This window comes from Arvicanthis niloticus, chromosome 16, assembly GCF_011762505.2.
Source record: "Arvicanthis niloticus isolate mArvNil1 chromosome 16, mArvNil1.pat.X, whole genome shotgun sequence".
NCBI lineage: Eukaryota > Metazoa > Chordata > Mammalia > Rodentia > Muridae > Arvicanthis > Arvicanthis niloticus.
Window position 1 is genome coordinate 40,538,450 of NC_047673.1, and position 23,560 is coordinate 40,562,009.

A 23,560-nucleotide genomic window follows, 5' to 3' on the forward strand; every position below is an offset into this window, starting at 1 on the left:
TGTAAGTTGAAATGGTAGAAAAGGCAAGCTTGCTCATAATGATCTACTTTGTTACTGCTTGTCATTTCAATCTTGAAGATGCCACCCTCAAGACTCAATCTCCAACACAAGTACCATCCCCTAATCATATGATATCAGAGGTTGAGAGAAACTAGATAGTCCAAGGATTTGGGGAAAAACCAAATACTAATGTTCTAAACCAAACACAATAGAAATAAATATAGCAATAAAATGACTCCTAAAATAATGTACTTTTGTCCTAGATTAATGCCTTGCTCAGCTTTCATCAGAGAAACTTCTTCCTGCAGCATTAAAAAAAAAAGATGCAGAGACCCACAGTCAGCCATTATACAGAGAGCAAAAGACATTGAAACACTCAGCTCTAAAAGGTATGTTTCCATCAAGTTCGCATCTGAACTCAGAGACTGAGGCAGTCCAGGGCCTGTACTGGTCTGCCCCAGTTGGGAATCTTAGAGCTGAAAGGAGATATGAACACATGCCTCCATCCCTAACCCAGAAACAATTTTCAGTTGATAACCACTTGCAAATGAAAGTTTCGCTTCCTCCAAAGAAGTCTCACAAACTACTCTTAAGTGTTGGCTACCTGCCCAACAGTAGATGGTGAATCTTTGGAGGTTACTTGTTTGATAATGTTTTGAAAAGGATCTTCTTTTTTATGATTTTTAAATTTTTACTTTATTTATATATATTCTCTCTTTTTTGTACTACATGTCCTTTGGAGATAGATAGATAGATAGATAGATAGATAGATAGATAGATAGATAGAGATATACAGATTCAATTTTTTTAAATGAAATGCCTGAGTGTGTGAACATGTATGTTTCTGTTTCATGAGCCTTCTCTTGAGCTCTTTTATGTCTGTATTTTTTTCTTCCAATTCTGAAGTTGTTAGTTTTTGTTTTATCTTACTATATTTTCTTTTATTTTCTAATTATCCTGTATTAGACTGTTTTTTAAGAGACAGAAAGGGAGTAGATCCAGATGTGGGGAGAGGTGGAGAGAAACTGGGAAGAATATGAGGAGAGGACACCTTAATCAGGATATAGTATCTGAGAAAAAGAATTTTCAAGAAAAGAAAGAAAAAAAAATCAACATATGAACCTGGGCTCTCCATATACATTTAGACCATAGAAAAATCTCATCACAATCCCACAATTTTAAGTTCTACATATGGAACAGGTATAAGAGGAGCAAAAAGAGAATCTTATCAGCTGTCATTGGAATAGATAGTTTGTTTTAATTGCCCCAATATATCTTTCAAATATTCAGGTTTGCTGTAATACTCAAAGTGCAGTGTGCATCCTACAAGTCCGTAGGGATGAGGACAATCAATGCCTTTGCTTTTGTGACCATCACCCTGTATGGATTCTGTGTTGATACAAATGGAAGTGCACTCATGTTTGAGTAAGCTCAGTTTTAATCAACTTTGAAGGTATCACTTTTAAATTTTACTTATTTCCAAATCCTTAAACGATGATCAATTACATATAAGAATTGGTAAACTGCTGTTTACCGTCATAAAGCTAATTTCAGAGATTTTTGTAGGAAGAGTAGCCTCTGCTTACAGCTGAGTTGACAATCTTGTCTCCTGTAGACGTTTAGCGGTCCAAACATTCTGAACCTTAACAAGTCCCTAATGCAAGCATAAAGAAGACTGATGTCTCAGCAGAGACAATAGCACACCATTATGCTGTTTTTTTTTAACACGTTTACAGCATATGATATTGACAGATAAGAGCTTTATGGCTTAGAGTGCACTTCTTGGGGTTCATATTATTCAAACTACCTGCCCCTTGGGATCCCACCACTTCTAAAAGGAAATATTAGACATTGTGGTAATAAGAACAGACATTTGTTTACTGGCTTAGTATCACAAAGCTTTCAAAAATAGTATGTAATCTGATTCTTGGTGTTATGTCCGTGTATACTGTATAGTTCAGTGTTTCTACGTGAAAGTGAGCAAGAGGAGTCAGCTAACAACATATCACAGCTTGTATAAATTATTTCCTGGACTGTCTGCCACTGTATAAGCTCCACACAATTGCCTACACACAGCACATGTCTCCAGACCCTTTTCTTTGTATCATCTTTTTGTTAGTATTTGAGATGAAATTCACCGTAGGGAAAGTGTCATGGCCTTCCATATGTGTAAATGAGACTGCTCTCAATACGTCTATTCAAAAGTAATCATTAGTTACATGTAGCTCTTATTTCTGCTTGTACAACCACTGACAATCCAAATCAAATAAATAACGTTTTATTTTTTTTTTCAAAAATAAAATCAAAGGAACCAACTCTCACACTGAGGGTTGTTTGAACTCAGTTTTTATAACATAAATATTTCTTGCCTGTGATATACAAAAACTGCATCACACCTATAATCAATAATATCCAGAAAACGAACATTAAGCATTTTGTAATGAAAGATAACATCAGAATTATATGTAAAACACTGAAAATTAAATATAAAATAAATATACCCTCATTGCAAAGTAATTTTGTATTTTAGAAGCTATAAAAAAGACATTCAAATAGGTCACAGTCACTTTTCATGGAATTATGAACTCACATGTTTTATAAATTTGATGAAACTTAGATGGATGTTTATATATAAACAATATTCCTAACAATTATAAAGATGTAAATTAATTGCTCTAACTTTTACATATTGCTATATTAATAAATATTCTGAACCTACATAATTATTACTATTTTGCTTAATTTACCTGGATGGCTTAAATTGAATTGCCACATTGCAGTACACAGTATATGGTAAGTAATTTGTGTCTTAAAAAAAAAATCCCTTGAATCCAACAATGACCTATTATGTAAGTCCTAGAGAATGGTTTATATTACTTTCAGAAAAACAAAGCTTAGCCAACTAGAAATTTCAGTAATATATATATATATATATATATATATATATATATATATATATATCCAAATCTAATTTAAAGTCCTGATAGTTTCCTAATAGCTTAGTTATTAATGTTAATGAAACATGAGATTAAAAATATATTCAGTAAGAATATTCTTTTGATAATGATAAATATTAATAGATTTAAGCCAACAAATTGATTCACAAAGGACCAATCATAATTGGATAAAATTGGACTTAAATTGGACCATATTAGACAATAGGTTATGAATGGACAATTCATTACCTAAGGTAGAGGGAGAAAGAACTTAAGGTGGAAGAGGTGCTCCAGCTCCCAGGTAGCCAAGAATGATAATGAAACACTGGAAATCTCAAATATGATTTCCTGATTATATCCAAGAGAAAGTATGTACTGGAAAATAAGATGATCATGAAAATACATTTCCTTAATAGTCTGATGAAAGTATTGCTTTGAGGCTGTGAGTCCAGAAATGAAACAAAATGAGTATCATCTAAATTTGAAATTCATCTTGGAGTTCTCTTCAGCCTGTGGAAACTATTCAGTTCTTATCCTGTAATTCTACACTTAGGAAATAATCTTCTAGAATTACAATAGATTTCCCTAACTAGAAAGTGAGTGTGCAACAAGAGTTTGCTCAATTTGTTAATCGATGAACACTTTTGGGCACAGAAATACTAAAGATTATCACAGAACCAGAACAGGCTAGAGAATATACTAGATTGTATGTTGTAACATTCTATTAAAATTTAAGTTGCTGCAGAATATAGGCATGATGCTCTGAAAGCCTGGCAATAATGCATTTCAATGAAAATATATATCATATGTATATACATGCATTTGTGTGCATATAAAATGCAACAGTCAATGGGAGGAAACAGGAAACTTCTAGACCTCATAAAACACTATTGGTTTTCTTTGCATGAATGACAATGATGTGAAGCTGTGCAGTTTGAACTGACATTTTATAGACTAATCAATGCCGGGCAAACCAGGAAATCTGCAGTGATGTAGAATGAACCTGGCATTCTTTATTCACTAATTTGACAGTATTACTTGTGCGCTCTTTCTCTTTATGAGCTGATTCTCATAACAGTAGGAAGCAAAACAGACATGGGTCCTGAATGTGTCTCACTGAATGTGTCTCACTTTCCTTTTCATGGTCAGGGAATAAGCGATTCCATTAACATATGTTAGATAGTTAAGGAATGGTATGAAAACATAAGGAAGAATGAAGGCCATGGCAAGAGTGAAGGAAGTATATTTGAGTAGAAAGACAATGTTAAATCAGAGTAGCTGTGAAACTAGTGAGGGAAGAGAACAGATTTGAAACAACATGAAACTGCTGGCTTGAGAGTTTCTAAATAATGTAAGGGACACAGCATGTGTAGGAGAGAGGCATGTGGAAGACACATTGAGGATGAATCAAGTACACTGGAGAGGCTGGAGTAGACTATGTGTGTACTGGAAGGAGAACAAATCTAGTTGTCTAAGCTCTGTGTTTACAGAGAATGCCTGCATGTGTTTATTAATCATCTCCCCTTCCAGTACTAACAGAGTTAGCGTTTGGATGATAAATGATCACCCCAAGAGGAGTCCATTAAATGTGTTTTACTATGAATGGAGTTAGAAACCATGGAGAGATTATATGATATATGATATATATTAAATGTTAACAGATTCACTCTGGCTCGTGTACTAATCACAGGCTTTAGGAACAGAAATGTAACCTAGAAAATTACTAGAGGGTATTGAAATTATACAGATGAATTTTGTAGGGAATTAGACAATTACAAAAGAAGATTTTTATTGGATATAGAGGGAGTTGGCAGGACTCTTAAGTATAGTTGGAAGTGAGAGAAAACAGTTGTCCTAGAGGTTTGGTGACATGGGGGGAGTACCCAGTCTACCAAGGCTGCTTGAAGCTGGTTACTCACAGAGAACAAGGCTGATCACATCATAATTAATATCTTGTTATGAGACACTAGAGAAGGGGAGGAGTTACGAGCCAGTTAGAGTACCCAGAGCTTATGTAAGGTGAAGAATTAACATGGTTCAGGTTTATATAAGGGAAAAAAGAAAATTGGTTTATATATGGCAGTTTTGATGTGTCTATAAGACATCCACATACAATTAGATGCATGAATTCAGTGTTTGGGAGAAAGGGATAAAATATAAATGATGAAAGAAACTCAGATGGGACCACAGCAGGGTTGCCTTGGTAGTATAAGAAAGATACTTCTGGGTTAAATTTTTGATAAGGGTGGATGGCCCTATTCTTCAACTGGGACTGTGCCTATCCTCTGGATATGGTCTGGACAGGTTGTCTCTCCTCCTTGGTGAGTATTTCAGCTAATGTCATCCCTGTTGGGTCCTGGGAGCCTCTTGCTTCCTCTCATCTGGGACTCTCTGTTGGCTACCCCCGGTTCACCATTCCCCATTGCTCTGTTCAATTTGCTGACCCTCTGTACATCTTCCCCCAAACCATCTCCTCCCACACCTGATCCTGCTCTCCTTTATTTTCCTCCCTTTCATCTCTCTTTCTCCCAAGTTCTGCCCACCCATCTAAAAGAAAGGCAGAGACAGAGTGGAACAGAGACTGAAAAAATGGCTATCCAGAGACTGCCTCACCTGGGGATCCATCCTATATTCAGCCAACAAACTCAGACACTATTGCTGATGCCAAGAAGTGTTGCTTTCTGACAAGAGCCTGATATGGATGTCTCCTGAGAGGCTTGGCCAGAGACTTACCAATACAGATGTAGTTGCACATAGCCAACAATTGGACTGAGCATGGGGTCCCCAATGGAGGAGTTAGAGAAAGGACTGAAGGAACTGCAGGGGTTTGCAACCCCATAGGAAGAACAGTATCAATCAACCATATCCCCCAGAGCTCCCAAGGACTAAACTACCAACCAGAGTAGACATGGAGGGAACCAGGGCTCCAGGGGCATATCTAGCAGAGGATGGCCTTATCTGGCAGGGGAGGCTCTTGGTCCTGTGAAGGCTTGATGCCCCAGCATAGAAGAATGCTAGGGTGTTTGGGCAGTAGTGGGTGGGTGAGTAAAGGAGCACCCTTGTGGAGGCAGGATGAGGGGTTTTGCAGAAGAAACCAGGATGGTGGGAGCAACATTTGAAATGTAGATAAATAAAATAACCAATAAAAATTTTAAAAAAATTTACAAAACATAAAGATAAGTTTATTTAAAGTAAAGATAATTTATCACTGAGAAGTTAAGAATATATGAAAAAACCAGTGAAGCTGAAAGTTATTTGTCTCATGAAGGTGAAGAGGGATGTGAGAAGAACCAAATACTAGGAAGGACAGCTTCAGAAATGACCAGCATTGATTCTGGAGTCACCCAGACTCCTTTTGGTAGTGTAGTAAAGGGGAGGGTGATGGGAAAACAGGAGTGAGGATTCTCATAGAGCAGAACTTGCGCCTCTCTTTACAGAAGTGGGCAAGAGAAGGATCAATGGCATTTAAAAGACTGATCCTTAGTACTAGGAATGGTACCACATCTGAAGCAACAGCATGGAGTGCAGCCAATAATATTTTGTGAATAACTTATAACTCATACAATCAGAGCTAACCGAACTTTTCTAACACTTCGAGGTATATACTACAGAACCTTAAGAATTGTAAAAGTCTTAGAAACATCCTGTTAAAGAAGATGAATAAAGTCATTGTGGTATAAACACCATTATCCTACTCCCTTTTTTTTCAGTGAGATTTAGCTTGAAATAGATGCGGAAAATAAATATACCAAGATCGAACACAAAATCTAAAAACTGTGATCGAAGACAAACAACCATGCCTTTAGAAGGAAGTGAAGAAAAGCATTTGAAAAATCATTGATTTGTTCCAAACCAGTTAATTAATAAAGCCTTGAGATTATATTGCTGCACAGGTCAAAGTATAGATAGAACAAAGACAAATTTTACAGCCAATGCATGATTGATTTCACTACATGCAAATTTTCTGTCCTCTATACCTCTCCTGTTGTATCCCAGTAGTTTACACTGGCTGCATTTATTTTATGTGATATAGATTAGTGTAGATTGCTATAAATTGGTGAGTTTTATATAATACATACATTTGCAACTTCTGAGCATCAGATTCATGAGTTTTCAAAGTTAACTTTTTTAAAAAGTTACATCCTTAGGTACCTTAGAAAATGTTTATTTTTTTTCCTTCAAAATGTTTTAGTCTTTGAGTGCTTTGTGTTTGTACAAGGAAATCTGCACATAGGATTTGTGAGAAGTATAATATTGCCCTCTAGAGAGTCTTGAGTCCTAGAGGAATGCTTCTCAATTTTTCTAGAATATCTAACATAAAACTATCAAAATCACAATGAGAAGAATTTACCTCATATCTATACTCTAAAAATGACTCTTGAGAATAGGACCTCAAAGTAATGGAAACATAACAAGATTAACTATGCCAGGCGACACCAGGAACAATGAAGATTGTGAAATGTAAATAATAAGGGATATAAATTTTCTTAAAGGAAACAGCTTTAGGTATCAGAACAAAGTCTGAAAGACATAGTTGTTTAACAAGTCACTGGGGGGATAACTCAGAATTAATGCACTAATGTCACAGACACTAGACAGTGTATATTTATATAATCATCTTGTCAGATATTAGTACATTTTCCCCAGTAGACATAGTGTGGAACATATTTCACCCTTGATCAATTCTAATAGAAACATAACTAAATAACTTCTAGACTAAGCATTTCTTTAAAGGAAAATAAAGGTTTCTTTGTATTGAGTCATACAGAATTAATGCCAGCTAGTGAAGACAGAATAGGGTAGAAAATGAAATACAAAAGTAACAAAAGATCAGTGGGGAGTTATTGGTAAAAGCAGCAGGACACCCATAGTGGTACAGACAATTGTACCACCAGCTGACTACTGATAAACAGGCAGTCAAGAGCCCAGTGGACTGGTAAAACAACAGGAAGTGGGGAGAGCCACCATCAGGAAGGTATGGAAGCAGCCAGGGGAGTCCACTGAAAAGTTAATTGAAGCAACAAGCTGAGAGCCCTGCAGGTCATAGAGCAGACTCATGGAGACAGATGGAGAACAGAAGCAAGAAAGAACTGAAATGCTAAAAACAAAAGAGGAGCAGAGGAGAGGATTGAGAAATTCCAATCTAAACACACACAGACACACACAGACACACACACACACACACACACACGTGTGATCATCCATGAAGAAAGTCTAACAGCTACCAAGAACCATAGGAAACAGCCATATGCTTAATATATTATAAAGCATATTTGAATTAAATGGAAAATTCTTGTATTTTTGTAGATTCCATGTTTACCTAATGATGTCTATCAATTCAGTCTTCCAGTGGAAATACAACACAACTCAAAATGCCAACAATGAGCATTGTAAACTAGAGTTCAGAAAAATAATCCATAGTCCTATGGTGATGCTCAAAACAATTAATAGAAAATAAATACTGAATTTTAGATATTGGATTTAAAAAAATTGGAGCAAAAAGGAAGATGAATTATCTGTACAATTCTTGGACAAGTTATTGGCAACACATACTTGTTGGAATGGGATAAGGGAAGTCTTCCCTTTGCCCTCTGAAATTGACAATAAGCAGATCAACAGGAGAAACACATAAGGACATATGAGGGATAAGAATTCTGACAAATGCTAGATGGGAAGACAAATAGGGAAAGGGGACCAAAGACATAATAAAGACAAACTACTGGTATCGTCTTCACTGTACTGACCTGAAACAAGCCATGCAGTTTGAGAAAAAAGCCAGTAGGGGCTTCTGTGGGCTGACCCATTGAGACTAATCAGCTAAGTCAAGGCTGGTCCAAGATACATTTACTCAGAATTGTAGGCCTATCAGCTTTCCTCACTTTATTTAAATTGATCAGTCCTAATTTAGAGAAACTATATCACACCCTATTCCACTCCCAAACATCATTAACAATCATTAACAGTCCTGCAATTGATACCAAGCCTTGGCTTTGCAGAGTTTCTTTCTTTCTCTCCCCGTCCTGTGTGTGTGTGTGTGTGTGTGTGTGTGTGTGTGTGTGTGTGTGTGTTTGTATGATTCTTCAGGAGTATTCGTCATCTGTTTATTCTGTGGCAGTGTCTACATTTTCTCAGACGCAACTTAATACTCAAAACTTCCCCCACCTTTTAATTGTTTAATTGGTCTTATCAAGACCTCTACCTAGTAACATTCATTTAATATTGTTTTAGACAGGAGATGTGAACCTATGTTTTTAGGGAAAAAAGTCATACCCATAGAAAATACTCTAGAAAGGCTTACTCTATAATTGACTTATCAGGACTTTCCAGGTTTTGAGATTTGGAACATCACAGAACCAGAGCCACATGAATCTTTTCAATGTGACCACCTAAAAACTTGTGACTACCAAGTAAAGCTGTTAGACTCTATTCACTAAACTGACCTAGCTTTTATTAACTTAAAATCTAAATGGCATCATATTACATTTGAGAACTTCTGCAGAGACTTCTTCACTTATGTAGAACTTGTCTACCTTATGGTTTCATCTATAACATCTGATGAGTAATGAGATTATTTTTGTCTATAACTGAAAAAGAGTTCATGCACCTACTTCTGTGGTAGAATATATTATTTGTGGCAACCTTTATCCATGTCCCTGGGCATGGCAACTTTTATCTTGGACAGAATAAATCCATAAGGACTCTAGATAAGCAAATTTCATGCTCAGGTTTTCAAACTCATGACTATTTGTGCCCAAAAATAGCTGTACAAAAATTGTGATGTAGAAGGGTATTTGTGAAATCGAGAAATACCTTATTCTCTATGGTTTTCTCTTATACTGAAAGGTAGAGCTAATTAGAGGTAGGGATAGTTAGAGGAAGTCTCATAAGACTTCATGGATATCCTTTGAAAAGTCTCTTATATTTAGGACAATGGGTGGACAAGAAAGGTTTTAGTTACTGTGACTGATTGATCTCACTAGAGACTCAAAAAATAGAAGGCATGATAAGTTCACAGGGAAATCTGAACCTTAACATTCATATGTGGAGTCAATATACTAAAGAATTTAGTTTGCTCGTGCATATAATATGTGGCAATGAGACATTAAAGGAAACATGCATTATAAGTTTGTTTTGTGTAATCAGTAATTGCCTAGTTTATATGAGGCCTTCATTGCAATCTCTAGGGCCCCAAAAGAATAATACTTAAAGAAAATATTTCCCAGCTCTTGGTGTGATGGTATCTGCCTTTAAACCCAGCACTCAAAAGGCAGATGCAGGCAGATCTCTGAGTTCAAGATTAGCATGATCTAAAGAGTTGATCTACAGAGTTCCAGGACAACAGGAGACAAGGTTCCCCCAAAGAAAACCCATCTCCATTTATTGTACATTCTCAGAACAGGGATGAGCATGTCTAATCTGTCAAAGGTAAAATAACATATGGCTTAACTGAATTTGAAGGAGAAATGATCATAAAATATACTGAAAGATATTGCCCACGTGTTCACTTTCTGTGGAATATATGAGAAACTGAGGTAGATTATTCAGTGCCTTTTAAGTTCATCAAACATGAACTAATCCTATTGTCATCAGCAGTATAAACACATTCATGAGGTAGGCATAATTACACTTAGTTCATTAAACACAATATGAATTGTTTTATACTGAGCATCCATTACCAGAGAAACTACCTTTGCTTTACAAAACATGTTTATCAAAAATTTATCAAGTTTTCAAGATACTGCTACCATGTGTACACTTAGAAAAAATAAAAGGAATTAGGAAAGAAACAAAGTTAATTAGCTGAAGTTAATTAGACTGGAATGAATGGCACTTGAGCTAGAAAAGAGAATTAAATATTTTACTAGAATGTAGAACAATCAGCAAGTAGGTGTGGAAAGTTATTTCATTCTCAAAAATATTCATTTTTAACAATATGAATTAATCTGGGAAAACACTGAAAATTTCAAGTATGAAATAACGTTAGTTATACCTGAAAGGCTAATGAGTAGATAGTTCTTGATTCTATTTAGTTACTTCAAATACTGTAATGCAATTGTGGGGTTTCAGACCCAAAACAACTGGCTGAGACACATATATCAAAACAGACCTGGTCTCTAGGTTCTCCCAGCATCCCTCAGTCCCTGCCTGTTAAAGGGTATGGCTGGGATACCCTGCTCTCAATGCTAAACTTTCCAGCCTAGGGCTAGGCTTCATGTCACCAGTGGCTCTTCATTGTATAATCAAGACTTTTTTTTTTGGTTTCCTCTCTTTCTATCTCTTTCTCTGTCTGTCTCTCTCTCTTCCTCTCTCTTTCTCTCTGTCTCTCTCCTCTCTCTTCCTCTTGCTCTCGCTCTTGCTCTCTCTCCCCTCTCTCTGTGCCTGTGTTTTCTCTCTTTTTCTTTTTGCTTCTCTCTCTCTTCCTCTGCATAGCCTTGAAGACTTTACTGACATCTGTGTGGTCAGTGAGCTCAGCTGCTAGTTACCCCCCAACACACCTTCCTTTATACTTTAATTAGGCTTGAATTGAATTTTATAAAAGACAGTGTGTGAAATAACCTTTTCTTTTAAAAATTATCATTTATTTTATTTTATGTATGAGTACTTTTGGTCTTACTGTATATCTATGCTCAAGCATGCTACACATGAAGGTCAGAATAAGGTATCTGATACCCCAGAAGTGGAGTTACCAGTGTCCTTGAGAAACCATGGAAAGTAAACTACTGGAAAACAAACTCAGGCCCTTTACAAGAACAAGTGCTCCTAAACGCTAAGCCATATCTCTAGGCCTTTGCTATCCTTTTTAAGAGTTAACCACCAAAAAAACAAAAACAACCCAATCAAAAAACACGGTATAGAACTAAACAGAATTCATAACAGAAAAATCTTGAATAGCTGAGAAGCACTTTAAGATGTTCAAAGTCCTTAGTGATCAGGGAAATGCAAATCAAAATGATCCTGAGATTACACCTTGCACTAATCAGAATGCCTAAGATCAAAACCTCAGGTAACAGCTCATGCTGACAAAGATGTGGAGAAAGAGGAATACTCCTCCATTGCTGGTGGGATTGCAAACTGGTACAACCACTTTGAAAATCAATCTGGAGGTTCCTTAGAAAATTGGAAATAAAACTACCTGAAGTTCCAGGTGTATCACTTTTGGGCATATATCCCATTGTGCCACAGTGGTACATTTTACACTGTGTTTGTAGAGGCCTTGTTTGTGATAGTCAGAAGCTGGAAACAACCCATTTAAACAATGAAATACTCAGCTATTAAAAATTAGGACATCCTGTGTTTTGCAGGCGAATTGATGGAAATAGAAAGTATCATCCTGAGTGAGGTAACTCAGAGACAAAAGGACATGCATGGCATGTACTCACTAATAAGTAGATCTTATCCAAAATAAGTACAGAATGCCCAGGATACAATCCACAGAACTCAAGAAGGTTAACAAGTCAAAGGGCCCAAGTGAGAATGCCCCAATCCCACTTGGGAAAGAGAAAAAATCAATCACAGGAAGGGGGACAAAGGGAGGGACCTGAGTGGGAAAGGGGGCAGGAAATGGAAGAGGGGAACATGGTTAGGTATTTGGTGTGAGAAACAAGACTGAAGCCCTGAGAGCCAGCAGAAAGAATGGAAACAGGCAACCTTGGGAGGTAGGAGGTGATGGGGGAGACCTTCCAGAATGTACCATAGTTTAGGGAGGTAAGAAACTCCCAGGACTCAAAGGCACCTTAGATTATATGCCCAAGAGTGGAGAGAGGGCATTTGTAGAGCCTAATCCAGCAGGAAGACGGGACATTGAGTGAGGGATGGGGTTGCTATCCCATAGTCAAAACTCTGACCCATAATTGTTCCTGTCTGAAAAAATTGCAGGGTTGGAAATGGAGAGAATCCTGAGGAAAAGAAGGTCCAGCTTCAGGCCCAAAGTGGGATCCATCTCAACGGGAGGCCCCAGGACTTGACACTATTCCTGAGGCTATGGTGTGTTCTCATAAAGGGGTCTATCATGACTGCCCTTTGAAAAACCCAACAAGAAGCTGAAAGAGTCAGATGCAGATATTTATATTCAACCAATAGAAAGATGCTTCTGACCTATCTGGTTGAATTAGGGAAAAGCTGGAAGAAGGTGAGAAGGAGGGCAACTCTGTAGGAAGAACAGGAATATCAACTAACTTGGACCCCTGAGATCTTTCAGACTGCTGGGCCACCAACCAGGCAGCATACACTAGATGATATGAGACTCCAAACACATATATAATAGAGGACTTCTGTGTCTGGGTTCAGTCAGAGAATATACACCTAACCATCAAGAGACTGGAGGCTTCAGAGAGTGGGGAGGTCTGGTGGGGTGGGGACTGGGGGTGGGTGGAGACATCCTCATGGAGACTGGGTGGGAGAGGTGGTCTGGGATGTGGAACAGTCAGAGGGTGGACCGGGAGAGGGGATAAAATCTGGATTGTAAAAAAAAAGATTAATTAAAGTCCAGATCCAGTCTTCCAAATGTTAAATAAAATTTAAAAAAAACTTAAAAAAATAAACCAAAATCTCAATTTGTAAATGGTTTGCTTATATGTTCAGAAGTAAATATTATGTAATTTATTTATCATCTTATTTATTTTACATTTATATTAAACTGATTTAAGAAAAATAAACTATAATTGGAATACTCAGTCCAGTTCAGCTTTTATAATTAGTTTATTCATAAAAACATGTAGTTGATAATCTTATGAGATATATTTCAGAATTTGACATAATACTATTTTCTTTACTGACCATCATGCTTTTATAAATTACATTTTTTATCAATATCAGTTATTTTGTATACAGATACAAAACTGTATTTATTTCTTAACACAGATATTTGTTTCATCAATGGTAAAGAAGTGGTTCAGGGACTTTCTTTTGATAACTTTACACTGAAAAAAAAAGTTTAGTTGGCTTTCATCCAGATAAATATTTGAATATAAAATGGCCCTGAAAGGCTTCTATGGAGAATGCTTCATCCCTGACTGGTGGAATCAATCATTGAGTGGAAATTTTGATCAAAATTTCTGACAGATCATTGTTAAGTGATTTATGTTTTATGATTTATAATTTATGATTTATGATTTAATTTATAATTTATAATTTATAATGTTTTATGATTTATAATTTATGATTTATGATTTAAGTGATCACTGTTAAGTGATTTATGGCTTCAGGACATTTCTGGGGACTGATAAAAATTGAAAGGGAGATTTTTCATTGAAAGAACTGGAACCTTGGGTACCATGTCCATACATATAAGTCCCCAGCTCCTTCCTCTCTTTGCTTCCTTGCCATCATGGGTTGCCATGGTCATACCAGCCATCTTCCATTATACTTTACCTCAATTTAGGCCCAAAGCACCACACCTAACATCATACTCTGAGATATTTGAAAACATGATCCAAAGTATAATTTTCCTCCTGGGTGTTGGTCACAATGACAAAACATGTCATCAACACAAAGTTGTTGGTGGAATGTAGATACATGTCAAGAATTCAAAGGGACAATGTCAAAGCAATTGGCATGCTTAAATTAATAAACATGTACACTAGCACATGACAGTACAAGAAATTATGCCTTTCACAGTGTGCCTGTGAGCAACTGTTTTCAAAGAGATCGAAGCTAAATTATACTAAGGGAAAGTGTCTTTTAAACATATATTTCGAAAAGCCCAGAGAAGAAACTTCCTATATTTAATATATGATAATGATAAAACATTTAGGTATATCTTCAGATGTCTTCTCATAATGTTATTAATTTTCAGAAGCACAAGAAAATCACAAAGAACAGAGAAGGGTGTGAGGTAAAACGTATCTATAGTAATTGATAGCCATGTGAGTTAGGAATAGAAATGGACCTCAGGTCAGAACATCTGACTAAATTTAGCTTTATGTTAATATGAAAAAAGTAAACTCTTTAAATCTCTATTTCCTCCTGTGCAAAACAGTATAATAACATTGAGCTCTCTACTAGACACAGTTTTTCTGAAGTTCTAATGAGATTCTGTTGGCTAAAGTAATTTGCAAAGTTTTTTCTTATTTCAGCCTACAGCTAAATTTTAGCTATTATAAATTTTCTTTGTTTTTCACTATGTATATTTTCATATTTAACTTACTTTTTAGTTTACTAAGTATGCACCCATTAAGTACACATTTTAATGTATGACAAGAACATTTGAAACAACAAAAAATAACATTTTGTAGTGAATAAAAATAGCTTGTTTTATTTCTATTTCTAAGTTAAGAACTTGAGCATTGAACAACATGGGAGAAAATACAAAAGCTTTTAAGCCTCCTGTGAAATGAAAAGTGCTTACAGAAAGGGCTTTGTATGTGTACAAAAGATAATCCATTGTGTTCTGTGCTCCTTGCTCTCTTTCTAGCAATGGCCATAGATGTAAGAGCACCAGGAGAATTTAGAATGAACACATTTTTAAAGCACAACTATATATTCATGCAGTAGGCCAAAAAATAAATGAATGAGTATGGACTACAAGTGAGAAAGTAAACATTTTTACCAGAGCTGAGTACAAACATATAGAACTACCTTTTGAAATTCAAGTAGAGTTCATCATGTGTCATCATAGAAAATGTTACAAACACCGGTGACTCAAGGTTGTTTTCTATATCATTGCTGCAGGAGTGTATTACACCCTGGTCTTCTCTACTTGTGTATTCTAATGATCGTCTAACACATCTTCCTTTCTCCCTGAATGTCCCTTAGTTCTTGTGTATTGCTTAAAGTACTTGTCTCTCTGGTATGTATTAGTCCCACACCACAGTGACATGTAGAGATAACAAATGTATGCAAATACATATAACATGCCAAAATATGTAATTAATAAATTGAAGCTGGTGAGAAGCTCTTAATAAAATATTTATAAATATATTAAAATGATAGGCTGTAGTGGTCTCACCAAACACACAGTTTTATGTTCTTAAATAAAAGAAAATTGAATGTGTAATTTGAAAATAAGTAAAATGTATTTTTCAAAGGGGTTGATTCGACTCTATCGTGAAATAAAATAGAATTTAATGGGATCTTCACTCTTTCCTGTACCTATTATTCATAGGTTTGGTCTTTTCACTGTGTCCTGGACTTCCTGGATGTGCTGGTTAAAAATGTGATGCTGCTATGACAGGGTACCATCTCCATATAAAACTATGGTAAGAGGAGGATGAAAGAAATCACAGGTGGCTGGGCAGTGATGGTGCACGCCTTTAATCCCAGCACTTGGAAGGCAGAGGCAGGTCGATTTCTGAGTATGAGGCAAACCTGGTCTACAAAGTGAATTCCAGGACAGCCAGGGCTACACAAAGAAACCCTATCTCAAAAAAACTGAAAAAAAAACTAAACTAAACTAAACTAAACAAACAAACAAAGAAATCACAGGTGATTTTAGATAGTACTCATCATCTTCTACAACAAGTAAGGTATCTGGGAAGCAACCAAATGCAATGGCAATAGCATATATTACTTTGATGGCTCCTTGGATCCTTCTGACAAATTGCTGAAGGGAAGGGTTCTCATGCCTGTAGAGCTGTTTTGTTCTTTTGTTCTGTTTTCTTTTGTTTGTTTGTTTGTTCGTTTGCTTGTTTTTGTCTCTGTTTTTGATAACCTATGACTCTTCACATAGCATTATTGCCTCATGTATCATTATCAGGAGTCATCTAGGGAAACCTAAAGCCATGCAAGTAAGTTTGCTTCTTGTTATCGATATGTCTTTCCTGTCACTATTATACAGCGTAATGATTCCTAGCCATTCCCAAGCCTGTTAGTCAAATTTTCTACAGATCAATGAGGATGTAGCAATGCTGTATAGATAAATTGGTGATTCCATAAGTTCTGATAAGATTTTGTAGAATTCCTAAATGTATATAAGTAATTCCAGCTCTTGAAAAAGCTACAAATAGATCTCTGTAAACTTTCATGTGTTATGGGCTAATTGTGCTAGGATAAAAAAGCAGATTTGAAACAGATTTATGATCAGGGAAACCATTCCTTCTAGATAAGCTGTGAGATCACTATCTGATAACTAACAGTTATAAACTGGGAATGTATGACATTGTAGCTGCAAAGACAGAAAGTAAAATATTGACTGGTTTATTTATTCAAAACTTCAAAACTAATAAGTCAGAAGACACATGATTTGCCTCTTGACAAAACTGTGATAACATATGACGTAAGAATTATTGTTTTAAACTTTTAATGAACTTATGGAGCTAGTAACAGATAATGAATGTTTAGTCAGTTAATAGTTTTAATGGAAACACAAATAAACATTTCTGCTGTGACTCCTTATCAATTTATGACTTGAATTAGTGTCTTAAACTTGCTATGAACTTATGGAATGTGAAGATGCTTGGAAGAGCATGTAGTCAATTCTCTTAAGAAAGTTTAAGAACTAACAATGACAACAAGAAAAGGGCTTTCTCTTACTTTCAGCAATAAAATAGTAGAAGCTTTTTAGTTTCTTTAAGAAATAAAGGTTGGAGCTTCTTTTCATCTAGAATGAGTGAGTTTCTGTGTTGGCACTTGCTCACTGGAATTTGCTCTTGGGAATTTTGCTCTGAACACCAAGTGTGTATATGAGTACATAAGGATAGACATGTGTATGCAAGAATACTTGTGGAGTTGATGGACAGGTGGTTCAGCCTGACCAGAATGTCATTATATATGAGTGTGTGTGTCTGTGCATATTATTTGTTTAAAATATTTTTAAAATTCTTTTTCTTTCTTTTCTCTTTGATCTACAAAGATATAATGAGTTCCAAATCTCTTGCCTGGCCAGTGAGAAGTCCTTGAAAGAAAAGAAATCAGTGTTTATTAAAGCAAAAATAGTAAGTGAGTTACAGAGAAAGAAGCCATTGCTTATTAAAGCATGAAATAGTTAGAAAAACAAAAACACCACTTATTGAAGCTTACAAATGTAAGATTATAAGTCCAGCGATATCATTATTCTTTAGCCTTTGTCCGATGCTGTGTTCTACATCAGTCTATTCCCTAGAGCAAGCCTCTAGCATATGGCACATCATAAACTCCGTTTGAAACATATCTTGTGTATAATCTATGCAAATATTTTAATGTATATATTTTAATATAATTTTATAAATAATAGCATTCCCTGTGGATTTTGCAAATGTCTGTAGTGTTATTAACTCTCCTTTCCCCTTTCCCTCTCCCCAGCTAACTTCCTCACTATTATCCCATTTCTCTCTTTGTGGAAACTGTGTCTTATTATCCAATTCCCTAAAGCTGTTCTCACTCCATCATCTTATGGTCTGTTTCTACTCTCTTGGCTTCTATAGTTATTTGAGGTTTATAAGAAAGCTACCATAGATATTTAAAAAGAAATTACAGGACTTTAAAGTGTGAGGCCTTATGTGAATACCACTGGTTGCATTTTTCTATATGATCACAATGGCAATAGTTTTGCCCTAGAAAATTCAAAGTTTTGAAACCATGTCAGGCAGTAAAAGGATCCATGGAGAACAAAGAACAAATCAATGGTTTTAGTCATAAGACTTGATTGTCCACCTGGTATAAAAATACAGTATAAAAGGTTAGACAGGAAAACAAACAAACAAATGAACACAAATTGGAGAATCTAGATGTTAACCAGGAAAATAAAAACCAGATTATAGGATGTTTATGAAAGGCACACATTACATTTCTGTTTTAAAATACGTTTACTTTTGAAACCTGTTTAAGAAACAGGTGGAACATATGGTAGATTTCTTACACATGGGGTTCACTGCAAGTGAATAAGTCTGAAGAAAATTTACACAGATTCACTAGTAGTTGTAATACTAATACTACTACTAGTAGATCTAGTAGTTTGTAGAAAGTGATACGCCTGTAATTCTGCTTTAGGACCTTGTGCTTGTCTTGAGAGTAAAATGTCACATTTTGAAGCATAGTTCACCTGGTCATTCAGCTTTTAACTTCTCCACTGTTCAGATGAATCCAGTGAATAGATGCAGTGTAGACCCAGTGAGGAGATGCAGACTAAGAACCTATACAAAGCACATTCAGAATTCCAAGGAGGACAATATGTAAGCAACTCTGTGCAGGAGAGATGAAGCAGAAAAGGGCAAAATATCCCCATTCTTCAAGTTATATTTGAAATGGTGACTTCAAAAGAAACAGTGTTACAAATGAGGACTTTTAGAGAACGATTTGTCATAGTTGTAACATACTGAAGACTGGGATTCTTACCCCTTCATAGAGTTGCTGACGAGAATTCTACCTATTTCCTATCATATGAGGCCATCAAGGGAAAGTTGTAATATACAGCCCAGAATCATTGCTTTTTAAATAAATATAGATTGGTGGTTATATACAATAATTGTGAGATATATATATATATATATATATATATATATATGATATATATATGTGATATATATATATATCACATAGAAAGAATAAATATAAGATATAGATATAAGAAAAATACATATATGTGGCAGTGTTTATACCTCGTGGAGGCAGGGGCAACGGGATGGGGGGTTCTCAGAGAAGAAACCATGAAGGGGGATAACATTTGAAATGTAAATAAACAAAATAACCAATACAAAAATTTAAAAAAAGAAAAAAAGAGAAATACTTATCAGTCTATAGTTCTCATATGGAGTATGGTCAGCCCAAGAAGCTTAACTTCATTTAAGACACAAAGTGTGCCTGGGAATGCATGGGCTTGAATGCAAGCACTGGCACACAGGTACATACATACCCACACAATATGAGCATAATGTGTTTATGCACACACAATAATGTATATGTATGTGTATGTATATGAATATATATATATATATATATATATATATACATACACTTACATGTATTGTTTATAATTTTAGGTAAATATAAATAAATACGATTCCTTGAAGCTTTCTCATATAATTTTAGTATTATTTATTCTTCATCTCTCCTTTTCTTTCTAAATTGACGTTCTTTCCTATACCCACTGGAACCCCTTCACCATCGTCCTGCTCCAGTACCAAGCATGAGAAAGCTCATTTCAAATAGTTGGCCAGGGTAGTCTAATAGACTCCCCCAAAAATATTGATTAGAGATGTCATACTTGGTTGATCTTGGGAGTTGAATGTGGACCCCTATTGCTGAAGATTGTGTACACTCAAGTAAGAAGGCTTCAATGATGGAAGCTGGAACTGACCCAAAAGCTTCTTTCCTGAATTCTAGCGTCTATAATATACCATGCAAGTAGTCAAGGGATGGGCTCAATTAAACAGTCCTACCCAACTCTACCACCTATGTACTACAACTATTAGCAGCATGGCAAGATTTCTCATGGAGAAACAAGTGGCATTCACACGCCTGTGGTAAATAACAGCTGTCTGTTTAAATTTGAGGACTACTCCACAGAAAGAAAATCATGTCTGGTCCTGGAAACATAGGCAGCTTCCTGAGTTAGTGAGGCCATAACCTTAGAAAAGAGTCTGTTACTACTTTGTTAGAGCAACATAAATCCTGACCATATTTTAAATCACATGCTTATACCAACAGATACGTGTATGTCTCAGATTTTATCAACTAAGTCTCTATTTACAGCAAATGTAGACTATCACAGAGACCCGCAGATGGAGATAAGACAGAGATCAACAGATTGGGGGCAAAACCAGCCCAAATAGACACATCTAAATCACAGCTCCTATGTCTAAGGAAATATTGAAATCCAGGAAGTAAAAAAGATTGTAAGAGTCAGAATAACCAGGAAAGTTACTGTAAAACTATGTATTCTAGAAATTGTTGCATGAAAAAGATGGGACAATGGTAATATCAAAGGATAAGTTAATTTGGACAGTTGTAGTATCTCAGATTTTCATAGCTGACTGGGCCCCAGAAATATAAGCAACTCTCTGAAAATGTAGAATTAGCCTCTGCTAGAGATAAGCTGCCTTTTGGGGGTCAAATACAAAGTGAAACATAGGTAGACAAACAAAACTGTTCATGCTGGTGCACCAGTGTGAATGAGACCTGGGATCTTGCTCATTCTAGGTTATCCTCAAACTTTTTATGCCACAAATGTTGACCTTAAACTTCTTATGTACCTTACAAGTCATTGGACTAAAGAAAAAAAAAAAAAACATGTATCTCCTCTGCAAAGAGGACATGGAGAATTGTTTTGATTAATTCCAAAGACTGATTTTGTAGTGGAACTCAGAAAACCCATTTCCATTTCTCACTGCCATTACTTAAAATAGAATAATAATTATAATAACAATCCTCTTTGAGTCTATGTCTATACTTTCCTGTAGAGTATGACCTTAAGACAGTCATCTCGGAGGCAATGTTTGGACAAAGGGATGTCTATGAGAAAGTTAACTGATGTTATTCAATTGGCATCTGAAAGGCAAACCAGGGACAGCACTGCTTTCTTGGATCTTGAAAAGTTCTGTAGATTATTGCATAAATTGATCATATGTATATATATATATATATACATATATATATATATACATATATATATATAGAGAGAGAGAGAGACAGAGAGACAGAGAGAGACAGAGAGAGAGACAGAGAGAGAGACAGAGAGACAGAGAAAGAGAGAGAGAGACAGAGAGAGACAGACAGACAGAGACAGACAAACAAACACACAGAGAGAGAGAGAGAGAGAGGGAGAGAGAGAGAGAGAGAGAGAGAGAGAGAGAGGGAGGGAGGGAGAGACTGTGGTCCAAAACAAAAAAATAAACAAACACAACATAAGGGTTTGCATTAGCTTGGTGCATTATGACAGTAGAGCCATGCTTCTAGAACTTGAGGCAGATGGTCACATTCCTTTGGCAGTCAGATAAAAAAAAAAAAAAAAAAAAAAGACAAGAAAAAGAGATGAATACCAGTGCTCATGTGGGGTTCTTTGGTTCAGGAACCAATGTTTCTGGAATGTTTTTGTCTATGTGTAAGTGATTCATTCTACCTCAATTAATCCCTCACAGATGTACCCAGGTACTTTCATCCTAGGTGAATCTTGGGCCTGTCAAATTGACATCATTGTAATCTCAAAATGTGAGGAACTATCATATTTTTTAAAATTAATATACATGAACTATAGTCAGTTTTAGGTAAATTTGGGGGGTATATACACCTATGTCTTTGATGTATAAATGTTATATGAAAACAGTTTTCCATATAAGATGTTATTTATTTTTAAAACAGGGAATGAGGGAATTTTACTTTATTATATCATTATGCTAATTCTTGCATTAACAATACAGGAAGGTCCTTTGTTTTAAAATCAAGGCTGGTCTGGTCTGAGTGTTCCTCCTTTCTGACAGCAGGGTTTCTCCCATACTATATGTGCCATGTAATTACTTGATTTGAATGCATAACATTAATGAAGACCAGTTTAATTAAATTAAACTTTTCCCTGGTGGTAACTCAATCAAAACGCATCATATCTCATTATAATGTTATCTGTAGGAGTCCAACACTGTAAGTGCTACAGGGAGGGATTATTTTTAACGAGGGTAGCAATAATAAACTCACTTATCAAGTTACACACTGAACTATCTCAACTGAAATTTCATATTAACTTCCCAGCATATGCATGTTGGACCCTAATTAATATAGTCTGTTTATGTTTCTTTATTATAGATAATTCCATTTGCATAATTATCTTTTGTTTGACTAATATTTATGAGAAACATCAACTTAAACTGGTCTAATTAAATTTGCATAAATAATTAAATAATATCTCTTTAGCCCAGCAGTTGTCATCATATGCTTGCTGTAAAGACAATTCATTTTGGCGTCACAAAGTCCAGATTGAATCAGATGTATTATAAATTTAAAGAATTTCATTCACATATAATGTGTAAAATGCGTCCTAGAAAAAGGTTCAAAAATGTTTCATTAACTAGTGAAAGAAAAGTTGCTTCTGACCTGGTAAATTTGAAGTAAGAATTTAATCTGGCAGTCTATACAAATGCTGCTTTCCTTCTGCAGAGGTAAGGATGAATGGAAAGACTTGCATATGCAGTGCAATTATTCTGCTACTGAACACTTGCCCACTTATACTAATTTAAATCAACATAACGGCCTATGTTTAGGAGAAAATTACAATGATCAGCGCCAAAACAAATTATATATGCGTGTGTCTTTAAATAAATGTGTTTCAAAACATAAGTAAACATATCTTCAAAGGATGTCTTATTCAAGAAAATAATGTTGGAAAATTTCATTAGTAATTAGTTTTAATTTTATGAAATGATAGCCATATGAAAAAAATTATGACCATATTTTTAGACTCCCATTACAGACTGTTTTTCTATTTTTATCCTGTTTATTTTAAAAATTTAGTTGGTATAATGCATTGGAGAAGTCTAGAATATTTCCATTTACCAGTGTCTTTCAAAGAGTGCTTAAGTTTTTCCTAGTGTTAATATTTCCAGAATCTCCTCCTTCCCTGCTTCTACTGACAGACTCCTTTACTGGTAGATTGCACAATAATAATGGCCTCTTGGTCTGTCCTATTCAGAGTCAGCACCTTCGTTATCCCATTCATTGTTGATTGCTTCAGAATAATTTTTTTGAAATTAATTTTTTATTGGATATTTTATTTACATTTCATA